We start from the raw sequence: 17,433 nt of genomic DNA on the forward strand, positions 1-17,433 counted from the left end.
CACGGAGGCTCACGCCTGTAATCCCAGCACTTTGGGAGGCCGAGGTGGGCAGATCACCTGAGGTCAGGAGTTCAAGACCAGCCTGGCCAACATGGTGAAACACTGTCTCTACTAAAAATACAAAAATTAGCCAGGTGTGGTGGCAGGCACCTGTAATCCCAGCTACTTGGGAGGCTGAGGCAGAATTGCTTAAATCTGGGAGGCGGAGGTTGCAGTAAGCCAAGATATGCCATTGCACTCCAGCCTGGGTGACAGAGCAAGACTCCATCTAAAAAGAAAAAAAAAAGAAAGAAAACACATGTCCATACAAAAAGCTGTACATGAATACTCAGAGCAGCATTATTCATAACAGCCCAAATTAGAAACAACCCAACAACCCAAACGGCCATCAATTGATGAATAAATAAATACAATGTGATAATATCCACTGTAATGGAATATTATGCAGCCATAAAAAGGAATGAGGTACTAATTCATACAACATGGAAGAAACTTCAAAACATTCTGCTAAGTGAAGGAAGCCAGTCACAAAAGACCACACACATTGTATGGTTCTATTTAAGTGAAATGTCAAGAATAGGAAAACCTACAGAGACAAAAAGAGATGGGAGTGTTGGGGAGGAATGTGATAGCTCAGGGATAAAAATGTTTTGGAATTAGATAGTGGTGACAAGTTGCACAACTTTGTGACTATATTAAAACCAATGAATTGTATAATTAGAAGAGTAGATTCTGGCCGGGCGCCGGGGCTCACATCAGTAATCCCAGCACTTTGGGAGGCCAACATGGGTGGATCACGAGGTCAGGAGTTCGAGACCAGCCTGGCCAACATGGTGAAAGCTTGTCTCTACTAAAAATACAACAATTAGCTGGGCATGGCGGCAGGTGCCTGTAATCCCAGTTACGCGTGAAGCTGAGACAGGAGAATCTTCTGAACCTGGGAGGTGGAAGTTGCAGTGAGCCAAGATCACGCCATTGCACTCCACCCTGGGTGACAGGGCAAGACTCCGTCAAAAAAACAAACCAAAAACAAAATAAAACAAAAACCCCTTTCTTTTCTCTACCTCAAAATCACAGGCTATGAAAAGAAAATTTCATTCTTAGCCTCTCCTTCATCTGTCTCCTACCTTGAGCTGTGGTTATTTACGTGGCTTCTCTTTCTAAGAAGATTAAAAGCATGCTGAGGGCCTGCTCGTCATCCGATTCCTCCATTGATCCCCCGGTCTTCCAGGAGTGATGTAAGCTTAGCAGGCACCAATAACTATTTGCTGAATGAATAATGGCATGACCACCTTGCATACATACAATGTTTTATAGCTATCAAAGTACTTTTGTTCAAACTTTTAATTTGAACTTTGCAACAATCCTTTGAGGAAGGCAGAAAGCCAATATAACGCTGCTATGAATAATGCTGCTATGAATATTCATGTACAATAATAATCCCCATTGAATAAGGGAGAACTGAAGCAGAACACTATATGGTACTGAGGAAGAAGCACTGGATTGGGAGATCTAGGATCTTGTGCTTCAGGCCAGCCTCTGCCTTTATCTGGCTGTATGACCGAGTGAGGCATTTTGCTCCCTCAGTCTATTCTGCCATTTGTAAAATGAGAGGTGGACTCTGAGATAAGCTACAAAACCCCTTCCAATGACACTATCCTGCGATTTTAAGTAGACACTACTGGTTAGCAGCAAACCAGAGATGGAACCTAAAACATCTGTATTCTCTTTCCTCTGGACATGCTACCTCCCATAGCAGGGACATGCCCCCAATCAGGGTGACAACTGACCCCCTTTCAACATTCTGAATTATGCAAAGATGTATGCAAGTTTCCTTTCACTCTATTTATAGTGGTTCTATTAGAGCAATCCTACAAAAAAGATGAAAGATGCAACAAAGTGAGGACTGAACTTCACTTTCAGTGCATTAAAGGTCATTGGAAATAGCATAAGGCCAGGTGTGGTAGCTCATGCCTATAATCTCAGTGCTTTGGGAGGCCAAGGCAGGAGGATCACTTGAAGGCCAGGAGGTTGAGAGCAGTCTGGGCAACAGAGTAAGACCCTGTGTCTACAAAAAATTAAAAAAAAAAAATTAGCCAGGCACAGTGGCATACTCCTGTAGTCCTAGCTACTAGGAAGGCTGAGGCAGGAGGGAGGAGGGAGGATTGCTTGAGCCCAGGACTTTAAGGTTATACTGAGCTATGATTGTGCCTCTGCACTCCAGCCTGTGTGACAAACTGAGGCGCTGTCTCAAAAACGAAACAAAACAAACCAAACAAAGAGCATAATAAAATGAAGAGTGTAGCTGTGGACCTAACAGATCTTAGGTTCAAATCCCAGCTCTGCCACCCTGGCCACCCCTATTTCCCTGTCTGACTTGACATTTTTTCCTTTAAAAAAAATTTTTTTTTCGGCCGGGCGCAGTGGCTTCAAAGCCTGTATCCAGCACTTTGGAGGCCGAAACGGGCGGATCACAAGGTCAAGGAGATCGAGACCATCCTGGCTTACAGTGAAACCCCGTCTCTACTAAAAAAATACAAAAAAACCAAGCGGCCAGGTGGCGGGTTGCCTGTAGTCCCAGCCTACTTGGGAGGCCTGAGGCCCAGGAGGAATGGCATAAGCCCCGGGAGGCAGAGCTTGCAGTGAGCTGAGATCCGGCCACTCCACTCTAGCCCCTGGGCCAACAGAGCGAGATTCTGTCTCAAACAACACAACAATATTATATATATATATATATATATATATTCTTTTCTACATCTTCCTATGTCTCTTCTTTTAATTTTTTTTTTAAAAAAATTTATTTGTTTTGAGACAGGGTCTAGCTCTGTCACCCAGCCTGGAGTGTGGTAGCATGATCTCAGCTCACTGCAACCTCTGCCTCCTGGGCCCAAGAGATCCTCCCCTCCCAAGTAGCTGGGACCACAGGCATGCGCCACCACATCTGACTAATTTTTGCATCTGTTTTTGTAGAAATGGGGTTTCACCATGCTGCCCAGGCTGGTCTCGAACTCCTGGGCTCAAGCAATCTGCCTACCTCAGCCTCCCAAAGTGTTGGGATTACAGATGTGAGTCACCGTGCCAGATCCTGGCTTGACATTTCTAAACCTCAGTTTCCTAATCTGAAACTGAGATTAGGGTGAGGAGGAACAGAAGCACTTGCATGTAAAATGCCTGACACTGATCCTATTAAATAATATTTATTGAATATTCTAACATTTTATAAGTGTCATCTCATAGACTCCTCATAAAAATCCTATGAGACAGGTGCTACTGTTATCCTCATCTTACAGATGCAGGATCTGAGGCACAGAAAAGTGAAGTTGCCAAAGTTACACAGTTCTTACACAGAGAGTCAATCTATACAGTCTGACTCCAGGGGCCAGGCCAATGGCCACTAAAAAATAATTACTCAGCCGGGCGTGGTGGCTCACACCTGTAATCCAGCACTTTGGGAGGCCAAGGCGAGCATATCATTGAGGTTAGGAGTTCCAGACCAGCCTGGCCAACATGGTGAAACCCCGTCTCTACTAAAAATACAAAAATTAGCCAGGCATGGTGGCGGGCACCTGTAATCCCAACTGCTTGGGAGGCTGAGGCAGGAGAATCACTTGAACTTGGGAGGTGGAGGTTGCAGTGAGCCAAGGTCGAGATCATGCCACTGCACTTCAGCCTGGGCAACAGAGTGAGACATTGTCTAAAAAAAAAAAAAAAAAAAAAAATCACTGGCCAGGGAGCAGTGGCTCACACCTGTAATATCAGTATCCATACAATTTCAGGAAACTGCTGAAACTATGTCTCTTACCATTCCTTAGGGTTAAGCTGCCTTGCCTCTGCTGATCTCAAACACAAATTTAAAGAGTGCCATTTCAGGGTCATGGACGAAGTTGGCACAAGGACAGTTTCTGGGAAAGGTCTGGCAAATAGAATAGACTCATCACCAAAGCATCTTTAGGAAACTTCTTAGCCATCTTTGAGGCTCCTGGCTTAAATAATCCCATGTAGGACTAATTGATGTTTTCTCTGTAGAAGGGAGATGCTTCTAAGCAATGCTTCACTTTCTGGGAAGTTTTAGATTGAAACTCACCTTGATGTCTCCTCCCCTGCCCAGCAGGCTCTGTATTGCTGTTTGAGCTTTTAAGAGACAGGGTCACCTGGGTGCGGTGGTTCACGCCTGTAATCCCAGCACTTTGGGAGGCCAAGGTGGGTAAATCACCTGAGGTCAGAAGTTCGAGGCCAGTCTGACCAACATGGTGAAACCCTGTCTCTACTAAATACAAAAAATTAGCCGGGCATGGTGGTACACGCCTGTAATCCCAGCTACTTGGGAGGCTGAGGCAGGAGAATTACTTGAACCCGGGAGGCAGAGGTTGCAGTGAGCCGAGATTGCACCATTGCATTCCAACCTGGGCAACAAGAGCGAAACTCCATCTCCATCTCTAAAAAAAAAAAAAAAAAGAGAGAGAGAGAGAGAGACAGCGTCTAGCTCTGTTCCCCAGGCTGGAATGGAATGTAGCACTACCACAGTTTACTGCAACTTTGAACTCCCAGGCTTAAAGGATCCTCCTGCCTCAGCCTCTTGAGTAGCTAGGATTACAGGTGCAAATCACCATGCCTGGCTTATTTTTATTTTTTTGTAGAGATGGGGGTCTCACCATTTTGCCCAGGCTGTTCTCGAAGTCCAGACCTCAAACAATCCTCCCATCTCGCCCTCCCAAAGTGCTGGGGTTACAAGTGTGAGCCATCTGGCCAGGCACAGTGGCTCATGCCCATAATCCCAACACTTTGGGAGGCCAAGGCAAGATGATCACTTGAGGTCAGGAGTTTGAGACCAGCTGGCCAACATGGTAAAACGCTATCTTGACTAAAAATGCAAAAATTAGCCAGGTGTGATGGCACATGCCTGTAATCCTAGCTACTCAGGAGGCTGAGGCAAGAGAATCACTTGAACCCAGGAGGCTGAGGCTGCAGTGAGCCGAGATTGCACCACTGCACTCCATCTTGGGTGAAAGAGTGAGACGCTCAAAAAACAAACAAACAAACAAAAACAGTGTGAAGCATCACACCCAGCCACTTGTTTGAGCTGTGTGAAAATTTGTTCTAGATGTTTTCAGAACTTTGTTTTCCAGTGATCATAGCTACTTTTCCTGTCTGCTCTTAGGCCCCACAATTACCTTAAGATAGTGGAAGGAAACAGAGAAAAGGAAGCATATAAAAGTGATAATGCTATACTCTCTCACTATTTCAGAGCATCTGCAGTCTTGGATTTTGTTTTAACTTTCATCCTGACAAATCCTGCCACAATTCAAAATATCTCTTGTGGAGAAGGCTCTGGAGTTTCATCCTCTAACTCTACTACTAGCTGCAAGGTCAAGGAAAATTAAACCATTCAATTTAGAAATGTTTCCCTTCTAACTCAGTGACAGTTGTGTTACATCCAGATGTGTGACTCAAAAGGGAACCAGGTAGGCCATCAGCACCCAAACACTCGAGCCTCAACTGATGAAGCTCCCTGACCAGGAAGGCCTAGCTCCCATTTTCAGGAAGGCTCCCTAAGAGGTTCAGGGATAAGTAGTTTTATAGAATTTGGGGGTCATGAATAAGGACAAAATTGTACAAAAGTCCTGATCCAAACACTGCCCTCAACAGCCTCTGGAGAGCTCCCTGGGCAAGGTCTGATCCTGTTCCCCACCCCACCCCCAAGAAAATGGGGTTAATACCTCCCCAGATGGCTACAGGGAGGATTAAGGGTCATTATTCTTGGCACTGAGCTCTGTCACAGCTCTAGCAGTTGTGACCTTGTATCCTAAAAGAAGATAATAAATACAAAAATGCCAACGGTGACCCTCAAATCTGGTTCTGCAGTAGTAGCTGAGAATTTTCTTTGTACAGGGCCTATGACACTGCCTCCTATACCCTCTGGCCTTTTGACTGCATCCCCCCCTTATTCAGGCTTAAAGTTTGTTTTGTTTTGTTTTTTTGAGATGGAGTCTCACTCTGTCGCCCAGGCTGGAGTACAGTCTTGCGATCTCAGCTCACTGCAACCTCCACCTTCTGAGTTCATACGATTCTCCTGCCGCAGCCTCCCGAGTAGCTGGGATTACAGGCACCTGCCACCACGCCAGGCTAATTTTTGTATTTTTAGTAGAGACCGGGTTTCACCATCTTGGCCAGACTGGTCTCAAACTCCTGACCTTGGGATCCGCTCACCTCAGCCTCCCAAAGTTCTGGATGACAGGTGTGAGCCACCATGCCCAGCCCAGGCTTAAAGTTTTTAAGGTATTAATCATCAATGCTAAAAAGGCCTTCAAGGAGTCAGCAGCTATTACTTAATAGCACATGGGCCCCAGAACTCTCAGGGTTACATACAGACCTGAATTTACCCAGAAGAAGCCGAATAAGTGGTACCCCTTTACATCCAAGACCTGGCTCTTGAGGGCAATCAGTGAGGTCTAGTAAAAAGGATGTATTTCATCATTTAGTTCTCAGAAACCCACTACAAAGTAGGTACTACAATAAGCCTCATTTTATAGGTGAAACTATAGCTCTGAGAGGATACATGATTGACCCTAGGTCACACAGCTAAGGAGGAGACATGGGTTCAAATATCAGCCCTACACTACTAGCTGTGTAACCTCCAGCATATTCCTTAACTTTCTAGAGTCTCAATTTCTCATTTGTAAAGTGGGGATAATGGTAATACCTTCCTTCCAGGGGAGTTCTGAAGATTACAAGATACACTGCAGAAAAAGTAGGGCTGGGCCTGGTGGCTCACGCCTGTAACCCCAGCACTTTGGGGGGCCAAGGCGAGTGGATCACCTGAGGTCAGGAGTTCGAGAACGGCTTGGCTAACATGGTGAAACCCCATCTCTACTAAAAAAAATACAAAAATTATCTGGGCATGGTGGCGTGTGTCTGTAATCTCAGCTACTCAGAAGGCTGAGGCAGGAGAATCGCTTGAACCTGGGAGGCGGAGGTTGCAGTGAGCCGAGATTGTGTGCACTCTAGCCTGGGCAATAAGAGTGAAACTCTGTCTTAAAAAAAAAAAAAAGAAAAGAAAAAGTATCTAGCAAGTGCCTGGTATATATTAAATATTCAATACACATTAGTTTTTTGGTTTTGATTTTTTTTTTTTTTTTTTTTTTGAGACAGAGTCTCACTCTGTCCCCTAGGCTGGAGTGCACACGATCTTGGCTCACTGCAACCTCTGCCTCCCAGGTTCAAGCAATTCTCATGACTCAGCCTCCCAAGTAGCTGGGATTACAGGTTTGTGCCACCACGGCTGGCTAATTTTTTGTATTTTCAGTAGAGACAGGTTTTGCCATGTTGCCCAGGCTGGTCTCCAACTCCTGAGCTCTGCCCACCTTGGCTTCCCAAAGTGCTAGGATTACAGGCATGAGCCAACACGCAACTGGCTTTTTTTTGTGTGTGTGTGAGACAGGGTCTCTGTTTCCCATGCTGGAGTTCAGTAGCACAGTCTTGGCTCACTGCAACCTCTGCCTCCTGCACTCAAGTGATCCCCCCACCTCAGATTCCCAGGTAGATGGGAATACAAGCACATGCCACCACACCTGGCTAATTTTTTAATTTTTTTGTAGAGATGGGGTTTCACTATGTTGTTTAGGCTGGTCTCAAACTCCTGGGCTCAAGCAATCTGCCCACCTAGGCCTCCCAAAGTGCTGGGATTACAGGTATGAGCCACCATGCCAAGCCATGTTAAGTTTTACAGATCAAACAGACAGGGAGGCTGGGCATGGTGGCTCAAATCTATAATCCCAGGACTTTGGGAGGCTGAGGTAGGCAGATTGCTTGAGCCTAGGAGTTTGAGACCAGCTTGAGCAACATAGTGAAACCCCATCTCTATGAAAAAATTAAAAAATTAGCCAGGCGTGATGGCACACACCTGTATTCCCATCTACTCTCGAGGCTGAGGCAGGGGGATCACTTGAGCCCAGGAGGCAGAGGTTGCAGTGAGCTAAGATTGCACTACTGTAACAGTCCCACCTGGGCAACAGAGTGAGACCCTGTCTCAAAAAAAAAAAAGCCAGGAGCGGTGGCTCACGCCTGTAATTCCAGCACTTCGGGAGGCCAAGGTAGGTGGAACTCAGGAGTTTGAGACCAGCCTGGGCAACATGGCAAAACCCTGTCTCTACTAAAAATACAAAAAAATTAGCCGGGGCTGGGCGCGGTGGCTCACGCCTGTAATCCCAGCACTTTGGGAGGCTGAGGCGGGCAGATCACCTGAGGTCAGGAGTTCAAGACCAGTCTGGGTAACATGGTGAAACCCTCTACAAAAATACAAAAATTTGCTGGATGTGGTGGTACATGCCTGTAATTCCAGCTACTCGGGAGGCTGAGGCATGAGAATCGCTTGAACCTGGGAGGCAGAGGTTGCAGTGAGCCGAGATCATGCCACTGCACTCCAGCCTGGATGACGAAGTGAGACGCTGTCTCAAAAAAATCAATCAATCAATCAATAAAATGTGGCAAACTCTCTGCTTGAATATCTGCAATGATGGGTAACTCACTCCTTCACAAGGCAGCCCATTTTGTTTTTAGAAAGCTACATTATCTCCTATTAAACCAAAGTCTACCCTCTTGGAAATTATGTCATTTAATCCTGAGATGCCTTCTAGAATCACAGAGAACATCCAGTTTCTTTTCCCCATGACAATTCTTCAGGTATTTGAATGAAGTAACATGTTCCCCCAGGCTCTTAGCCTTGGTCTTTTCAGTTCTTCCTCATGTGTCAGAGTCCCAGAGGCAATTCAGTATCACAGAGCAGACAGACCTGGGTTTGAATTCCAATCCTTCCTCTTACTTGCTATCTGACCTTAAGCAAATTACTTAATCTCTCTGAATCTGTTTCTTCGTAGGTATAATAGGGAAAATGATTCTCACTTCACAGGACAGTCATGAAGGTTACACTGGATAAAGTAAAAATACTAGCTAGCACTGAGCCCAAGATATACCAGGCCCTGAATAAAATGTCAGTCACTTTTTAGGACATATCCCAACTGGTAAATACCTCTCAAAGTAAATTAACCACCCCAAGAAACTGGTTTCTTTTTTTTTTTTTGAGACAGAGTTTCACTCTTGTTGCCCAGGCTGGAGTGCAATGGCATGATCACAGCTCACCGCAACCTCCACCTCCTGGGTTCAAGCGATTCTCCGGCGTTAGCCTCCTGAGTAGCTGGGACTACAGGCGCGTGCCACCACGGCCAGCTAATTTTTTTGTATTTTTAGTAGAGATGGGGTTTCACTGTGTTAGCAAGGATGGTCTTGATCTCCTGACCTCATGATCCAGCCGCCTCAGCCTCCCAAAGTGCTGGGATTACAGGCATGAGCCACTGCGCCCAGCCAGGAACTGGTTTCTAATAGCAATTGCCAGAACTTTGGCTTTTGAAGAGATGATAGCTAAGAAAGTACAACCTAACGGTTTTGTGGGCCCAGCAATCTGCAATGGCAGCCTAAAGATGCAGTGGAGCATCTGGAAAGGTGAGGCGGAAAGAAGAAAGGAAACAGAATAGATAACTAAACCAGTGACCCAAAGAAAACACAAGTATTACCAGATTACATGTTTTGTTTGACTTCCTCTCTGAGACTCAGAACTGCACATGTCAGCAACATTCCTTAATTTAAAAGGAGAGAAGAGAGTGGTCATGGTGGCCGTGTCTGTAGTCCCAGCTACCAGGGAGACAGAGGCACAAGAATCCCTTGAGCTCAGCAGTTCGAGACCAGCCTGGGCAACAGAGTAAGACTCCATCTCAAAAGATAAAAATATAAGGAGAGGCCAGGCACAATGGCTCACACCTGTAATCCCAGCACTCTGGGAGGCCGAGGTGGGTGGATCACGAGGTCAGGAGTTCAAGACCAGCCTGGCCAAGATGGTGAAACCCCATGTCTACTAAAATACAAAAATTAGCCGGGCATGGTGACAGAAACCTGCAATCCCAGCTACTCGGAAGGCTGAGGCAGAGAATTGCTTGAACCCAGGAGGTAGAGGTTGCAGTAAGCGAGATCATGCCACTGCACTTCAGCCTGCGCGACAGAGCAAGACTCCATCTCAAAAAATAAACAAAATTTTAAAAAGGAGAGAAAAAATAAAAATAATTAAAGAACAAGTCATAGTCTAGATCTTCCTTAGATGTTGGCTCCTCAAGATCCACAAATGTTTGGCAGTGGGCTTCATGATTTTCAGTTGTCTTTCCAAATCCTAAAGTCTAGGTGTGCAAAAACACCCTACATAAGATGCCCAATGAGTCAATACTGAACTCCTTCCAGCTAAAAAAACTGCCAATTGTATGAAACTGGTAAATAATCATTAGCTTCGTCATCACAATCTTTACAACGTGTTCTCTCTTTCCCTCGTGACCCTCAGAGGTGGTGTCCCAGGCAGAAATATGGACTACTGCTCAATTATTCTGCAGAGTTGATCCAAAAGCACTGTTTCTTCAAATTGAGATAAGACTAGAACAGAAGTGCTCCCACATAGGTCAAAAAAGGAAAGGAGAGCAGGACTCCAGACTTAAAGCAGCATGATCACAAACTATGATAGAAAAGGTCATTTCCTACCTGCCAGTGAAATACAACAACCTACAATGAAGAAATCTCAGTAAGTCTCAGACTCGGCCCAAAGGAGCTCCACGGTTACTCCCTGGTCTGTTATAGAGGATCTGGCTATTACACTCAACAGCAAAAATTCAATTCAATCCCGCTACAGATATAAGAATCACAAGAATAAGCCAGAACTCAAGACAGAAATAGCATTAAGTAGTTCCTTCAGGACAGTGAGCAGAAGCTGGCCACTCAACGACTGTAAAAGACACAGAAAAGTTAAGGAGGGACCACTAGGCATACCGGTGTCCTAGGTGGGGATTTCATAATGTCTTTGAATCAGAAGCTGCTCTCAAAAAGTTTTCTTCTCAAAACGGTTGCAGGCTTTGTTAGAAAGGGAAGGCTTCACTGCCACTTTACCCAGATCATCTACCCCATCCTTGGAATGAATGGGGAAGCTTCAGCCACCCCACCAGGCTCCTAAAATCACCAACTTGAGAGAAAAACCATAGCGTTGCTCTACCAGTACTTCAGGAGATTAAAGAAAGTCACAGAAGAAAAGAACTTTGGGGGAAACAGTCAAATTCGGCTGTTAGACATTAGTCACAGGCCCCTGTACCTCTCCCTCTAGAAACCCTGGGAGTACACCCGCAGAGAGAGAGCCCAAGACACCAAGTAAAGTCAACCAGGCTGGCAAGGGGGCGTCCCACTGCGGCTTTCAGTGCAAGAAGTGGATCCTGCTGGTTCGCAGTCTCTCTTCTATCTCCTCACTTCCTATTTACCCTTTGAAGTGGGTACTGAATGGCCCATTCCCAAGCAGAGGCCCTTTGTATACGGGGTGCTACAGTCGCCTGGTGGAAGCACCTTGGCAGAGTTCAGTTTGGTGCCAGGATGGGCCACTGAAGGCATCTGCGGTGGACACACACACACACACACACACACTGAGTGAGAGAGAGAGAGAGAGAGAGAGAGAGAGAGAGAGAAACAGAGAGAGCGAGCGAGAAACTAAGAGCAGGTCAGGTCGGCGTTGCCCTCCCGGCACTTACACCTGCCCCTTCTTCCTGACTCCGGCGCCAGATCAGATGTCAAACAAAAACTCCGCAAAAAAAGTCCCGTGATGGAACGACTTCCACCTCTCCCTCCGCAGAGCCTCCCTGCACTCCCACAGCCTCCCCCCGCGTCCCGACCAAACCCTCAGCCCCACCCCGCCCCGGACCACTCTGCCCTCCTCCCCGGCGAGGCCTGGCCCCTCTCGGGACACCCGGGGCCCCGAGACGGGCGGGCTCAGGCCCCCAGGCCGGTAGGGCTGGAGCCGGCCCAGAGCGGGCAGCCAGTGCGCCGGGGCTGCGGGAGCCGGTCCCAGCCTCGGCGCCCGCGGAGGGCAGGGGGCGGCGGCGACCCGTACCTGTCAGGTCTCTTTCCCCGACCGGCAGCGGCGCAACTTCAGGAGCCCATATCCGTCCGGGGGGGCGGCCCCTCTCCCGGGAGGTGGGGCGAGGATCCCGGGGAGGGGGCTGGGGGGCTCAAGCAGCTCTAGCCCCTTCCCATGCTCCCCGCCCGGCGCCTGGCCGGGGCCGGACAGCGCCTCCGCCCGCCCCTGCGCACCGCCTCACACCCGCGCTCACACACACTCACACTCCCTCGCGCGCTCTCACACACGCACTCCCCTCCCTCCTCCTCCTCTGTTTATCTCCTCCAGCTGTCTGGGGACCCAAGAGAAGCCCAGTAACGCGCCTGCGCCACGCAGTCTCCGCCTCCGCCTCGCGCCTCGCAGCCGGCGGGTACGCTACGCAGACTGCGCCCGGCAGCTTCCAGAATGGCTAGCCGGGCCCCCCCACTTACCCCCCCGCGCCCGGTCAACGTCTGCTGCCGGCGGCGCCCACTAACCTGCTAGTGGGGGAGCCCCGCACCGCCGTGGCCAATGGGCTTCGCCGCTCGCGGGACCGGCAGCCAGTGGGCGGGCGGGAAAGCTGGGCTAAGCCCCGGGGCACCCTGGGAGTCGTAGTTTTTCGCCGTCGAGGAGTTCCTGCCGAGCGGGCTCACCCCGCCCGGTTGCCATTAGTTACCCGGACGCACCTCCCACCCCACCACCGGGTAAAACACTCCTCACACTGCTTCTGGGACACCCGCTCACACGCTCGCCCACTGGCCCCCAGGCCCCCGCACAGCCCCTTAAGAGCTCCTTAAGACTTACTCTGAGCCCCCGAATTGTGAGACCTCTCAGGCTAGGGCCCCGAGGGCTCTCCAGAACCGAGCCTCAGCCCACTCCTTCCTGCTCTGGGGGACTGCTGAAGTGGCACAGTCCTCACTCGCGTCTCCTGGGTCTTAAGGAAGAGGATGAAAGAGAATCGGTCTTACGCTGAGTAACCTGGAGAGGAGTCAGCCACACACACTCTGGGTGCCCTCGGGGTGATGAGAGCGACTAGGTCCATCTGACCCTCGCGGAGTCACCGCTGCTCCCATCTCTGAGGAAGAGACGCAGTTCCAGCCTTGTGGAGTCCCAGGGCTGATGGAGGAGACACCCTCCTCTTTATTAAGGAAGTTCCCAAGTTGACAAGGGTGGTACTAAGCCTATCTTCTTAAGGCAGAGACCAGGCCCCACCCATGAAACTTCAAGTCAGAAAGGGAAGACAAGTGTCATCACCTTCTAACAAGGGAAACTTGTCACTCACCCATAGGGTGCCATTTGTCAGATACAATAATTCACTTTTATTTACACTGGATTGGGTACAGTCCCTTAGGTAGGTACTATCGCTGTCTGTGTTTTGCAGAAAAGGAAAGAAGTTGAAGCAGAAAGGCTAAAAGCAACTTGCCCCCAGGGTCCTGATAAATTGGCAAATTGGGAATTAGACCCAGATCTGCCTGACTCCAGAGTCTGAGCCTCTGAACACTGCCTGTCTTTCCTGTGAAAACCAGACAGCACCCGCTCTCAGTAAGGACTGAATATATGTATTTGGCATTTATAGTGTTTATCACTCCGTATGTAGCTTGTTTCTTTTTTCTAGTTCTGCTCACATTATGAGTACGAATTTTTCTGTGAATACCTGAATACTCCCAGAGACAAAGGTAGTATTCTAGTTACTGGTGATTTCTCCCCAAGGGAGATTTCTCCCCATTTAGAGGAGTAACAACCTACCCTTGTGACATCAGCTCACAAAGTCTTTTATGCCTTTCTCCTAAAAAATGCTGTGGGTCATTCCCCCTGACCTCTCCCCCACAGCTGTTCCACTGAATATAAAAAAATCATAGACTTTGGAACTAGAAGAAAGCTTTCAGATCATCTATCTGTAGCTCCCCAGGTTCAGGCTGCAACCTTGGTTAGGGTCATTGGGTTAATTAAACTGAATAATAGCTAACATTTATTGAATACTTACCATGGGAGATAAGTGCTTACTAGTGGATTAAGAAACACTCCCAGACTGGGCACAGTGGCTCACGCCTGTAATCCCAGCACTTTGGGAGGCCGAGGCCGGCAGATCACGAGGTCAGGAGATTGAGACCATCCTGGCTAACACAGTGAAACCCCGTCTCTACTAAAATACAAAAAAATTAGCCGGGCGTGGTGGCGGGCGCCTGTAGTCCCAGCTACTCGGGAGGTTGAGGCAGGAGAATGGCGTAAACCCGGGAGGTGGAGCTTGCAGTGAGCTGTGATCACGCCACTGCACTCCAGCCTGGACGACAGAGCGAGACTGTCTCAAAAAAAAAAAAAAAAAAGAGAGAAAAGAAGCACTCCCACACTCCCGGCCGGGACCAGTGGCTCACACCTGTAATCCCAGCACTTTGGGAGGCCAAAGGCGGGCGGATGGCCTGAGGTTGGGAGTTCAAGACCAGCCTGGCCAGCATGGTGAAACCCCGTCTCTACTAAAAATACAAAAATTAGCCGGGCGTGGTGGCGTGCGCCTGTAATCCCAGCTACTCAGGAGTCTGAGGCAGGAGAATAGCTTGAACCCGAGAGGCGAAGGTTGCAGTGAGCCGAGATCGCGCCACTGCACTCCAGCCTAGGCGACAGAGCGAGACTCTGTCTCAAAAAAAAAAAAAAGAAAGAAAGAAAATAAAAAAGAAAGAAAGAAACACTCCCACAATCACATAGCTAGGAAGTGGTACGGTTGGGATTAAAGCCTAGACTATTCAAATCCAGAACCCCCATTTTTAAATCGTTTTAGCATCTTGTTTTTTGTGGCAGAGAACCCCCATTTTAAACTCTTGTTTAATGCTGGCAAGGTCACAGAGGATCTTAGATATACCGACAGAGAAGAGTGGGTGATGTTTCTGTGACGCCTAGCACAGTCTATGGCACATAGCAGAAACTCAGTAAACATTTGTTGTCAGAATGAACTTTTGTTGGTAGAGACTGATGACAGGAAGAAGACTATTTTTTTTGAGATGGGCTTGCTCTGTCGCCCAGGTTGGAGTACAATGGTGCAATCTTGGCTCGCTGCAACCTCCTCCTCCTGGGTTCAAGCGATTCTCCTGTCTCAACCTCCCGAGTAGCTGGGACTACAGGCGCACACCACAATGCCCAGCTAATTTTTGTATTTTTAGTAGAGATGGGGTTTCACCATAATTGGTCAGGCTGGTCTCGAACTTCTGACCTCAGGTGATCCACCTGCCTTGGCCTCCCAAAGTGCTGGGATTACAGGCATGAGCCACCTCGGTCCACTAGGAAGAAGACTATTAACAACTGCAGTTACTCTTTATTATTTTCTAGTAGGTACTCACTCGTACTCTTACGCTTCCTTGAGTTTCTTTCTTCCTCTCTCTCCATATAGCAGAGACTTATACATAATCTATACATATGCATACACACACACATATATATATATACATTAACACCCACTAACTCATTTGATTCTTCCAACCATGTTGTGAGTTAGGTATGATTCTTACTCCCAATGTACCTAGAAGAAACAGAGACTCAGCCAGGCACGGAGGCTCATGCCTGTAATCCCAACCTTTTGGTTCCAGACCAGCCTGGGCAATACGGCAAAACCCTGTCTCTACAAAAAATATAAACATTGGCCAGGTGTGGTGGCTCACACCTGTAATCCCAGCACTTTGGGAGGCCGAAGCAGGCAGATCACCAGATCAGGATTTCGAGACCAGCCTGGCCAACATAGTGAAACCCGTCTCTACTAAAAATAAAAAAATTAGCTGGGCATAGTGGCATTTGCCTGTAGTCCCAGCTACTTGGGAGGCTGAGGCAGGAGAATTGCTTGAACCCGGGAGGCAGAGGTTGTGGTGAGCCAAGATCATGCCACTACACTCCAGCCTGGGCAATAGAGCAAGACTTCATCTTAAAAAAAAAAAAAATTAGGGTGGGCATGGTGGCTGGGCCGGGTGTAGCTCATGGCTGTAGTCCTATCACTTTGGAAGGCCGAAGTAGGAGGATCACTTAAGGTCAGGAGTTTGAGACCACCCTGGCCAACGTGGCCAAACACCATCTCTATTAAAAATACAAAATAATAATAATAATAATTAGCCGGTTGTGGTGGTGCGTGCCTGTAGTCCCAGCTACTGGAGAGACTGAGATAGGAGGATCGCTTAAGCCTGGGAAGCAGAGGTTGCAGTGAGCCAAGATGGCACCACTGCACTCCAGCCTGGTACACAGAACAAGACCCTGTCCAGAAAAGAAAAAAAGAGAAAGAAAGAGAAGAAAGAAAAAGAAGATGGTTAAGTTCAAAATCAGATACACATTTCCCAGCCATAGGTGTTTTCAGATTATGAAATAATTTTCTTCTTTTCTTTTTTTCAGACAGAGTCTTACTTTGCAACCCAGGTGGGAATGCAGTGGCGAGATCTTGGCTCACCACAACCTCTGCCTCCTAGGTTCAAGCGATTCTCCTGCCTCAGCCTCCTGAGTAGCTGGGATTACAGGTGCACACCACCTTGCCCAGCTAATTATTTTTAGTGGAGACAGGGTTTCACTATGTTGGTCAGGCTGATCTCGAACTCCTGACCTCGTGATCTGCTCACCTCAGCCTCCCAAAGTGCTGGGATTACAGGTGTGAGCCACCATGCCCGGCCTAAAATAATTTTCTAACCAACAGAGCTAGACTACTTTGAGAGGTTGTAAGTTGTTTGTTTCTGGTAGTATTCAAGTACAGGCTATATACACGTGTCCAAGATACTCTAGAAGCAATTATTGTATTAGGTAGATGTTTAATTAAATGACCATTTCCAATGTTTTTTTATTTGGGTTTTGGAAACAAACAAGGAGTATTCAAACAAAGCTATGGCAGTGAATGTTGCTGTTTTTTTCTCTCCTAAGAGCATGAGATGATGCCTCAACTGATCACCAGCTCTCCAGAGGCAGTCACTGATACCAACATTTTCATCTCCTAATTGGATTCCTAGGCAAAAGTGGGCATGTTCAACCTACAATTAAAGATGCTTATATTTGACAACCCAGCAATTCTACTTCTGATACCTTAGGGGAACTATTGCATGTGTGCACGAGGAGACATTGGCAAGAATACTCCTTCCAACTGTATTATAATAGCAAAAATGTGGAAACAACCTGTCTTTCTGTAAGGGGAATCAATGGATGAATTGTGGGTTAGTCATACCATGGAGTACCATACAACCAATTAAATGATTTACATGCAATTGAGATAGATAAATCTTAAAAACATAATGAGTGAAGGAAGGAAGTTTAAAGATAATACATTCAGTATGGCACTTATGTAAAATTTAACACAAAAATGTCATATATTTATAGATATATATGTAGAAAAGTACAAAAAGTTAAATGGGAAAGACAGCAATTTTGGGAGAGTGCTACTTTTTTCTTTTTTTTTTTTTAACAGTACTACTTCTGGGCCGGGCGCGGTGGCTCAAGCCTGTAATCCCAGCACTTTGGGAGGCCGAGACGGGCGGATC

The 17,433-nt window shown here is 47.5% G+C and overlaps 1 protein-coding gene and 1 long non-coding RNA gene across 2 annotated transcripts in view; one reads left to right on the forward strand and one right to left on the reverse strand.

Moving 5' to 3' along the window:
* The window catches only part of WDTC1 (WD and tetratricopeptide repeats 1), an 82,338-nt gene extending 69,944 nt beyond the window's left edge, over window positions 1-12,394 (reverse strand). Inside the window, exon 1 of the mRNA XM_017856335.1 lies at window positions 11,960-12,394. The gene's annotated coding sequence lies outside the window, so the exon portion shown is untranslated. The remainder of the gene's footprint in view (window positions 1-11,959) is intronic.
* Window positions 12,395-12,558: 164 nt separating this feature from the next.
* On the forward strand, window positions 12,559-16,955 carry LOC108518159 (uncharacterized). The gene is made up of 3 exons (XR_001882303.1): window positions 12,559-12,648; window positions 13,326-13,486; window positions 16,823-16,955. It is a non-coding gene; the product is annotated as an uncharacterized LOC108518159 (long non-coding RNA).
* Window positions 16,956-17,433: the final 478 nt, after the last annotated feature.

This window comes from Rhinopithecus bieti, unplaced genomic scaffold (genome assembly GCF_001698545.2).
Source record: "Rhinopithecus bieti isolate Rb0 unplaced genomic scaffold, ASM169854v2 scaffold_41082, whole genome shotgun sequence".
NCBI lineage: Eukaryota > Metazoa > Chordata > Mammalia > Primates > Cercopithecidae > Rhinopithecus > Rhinopithecus bieti.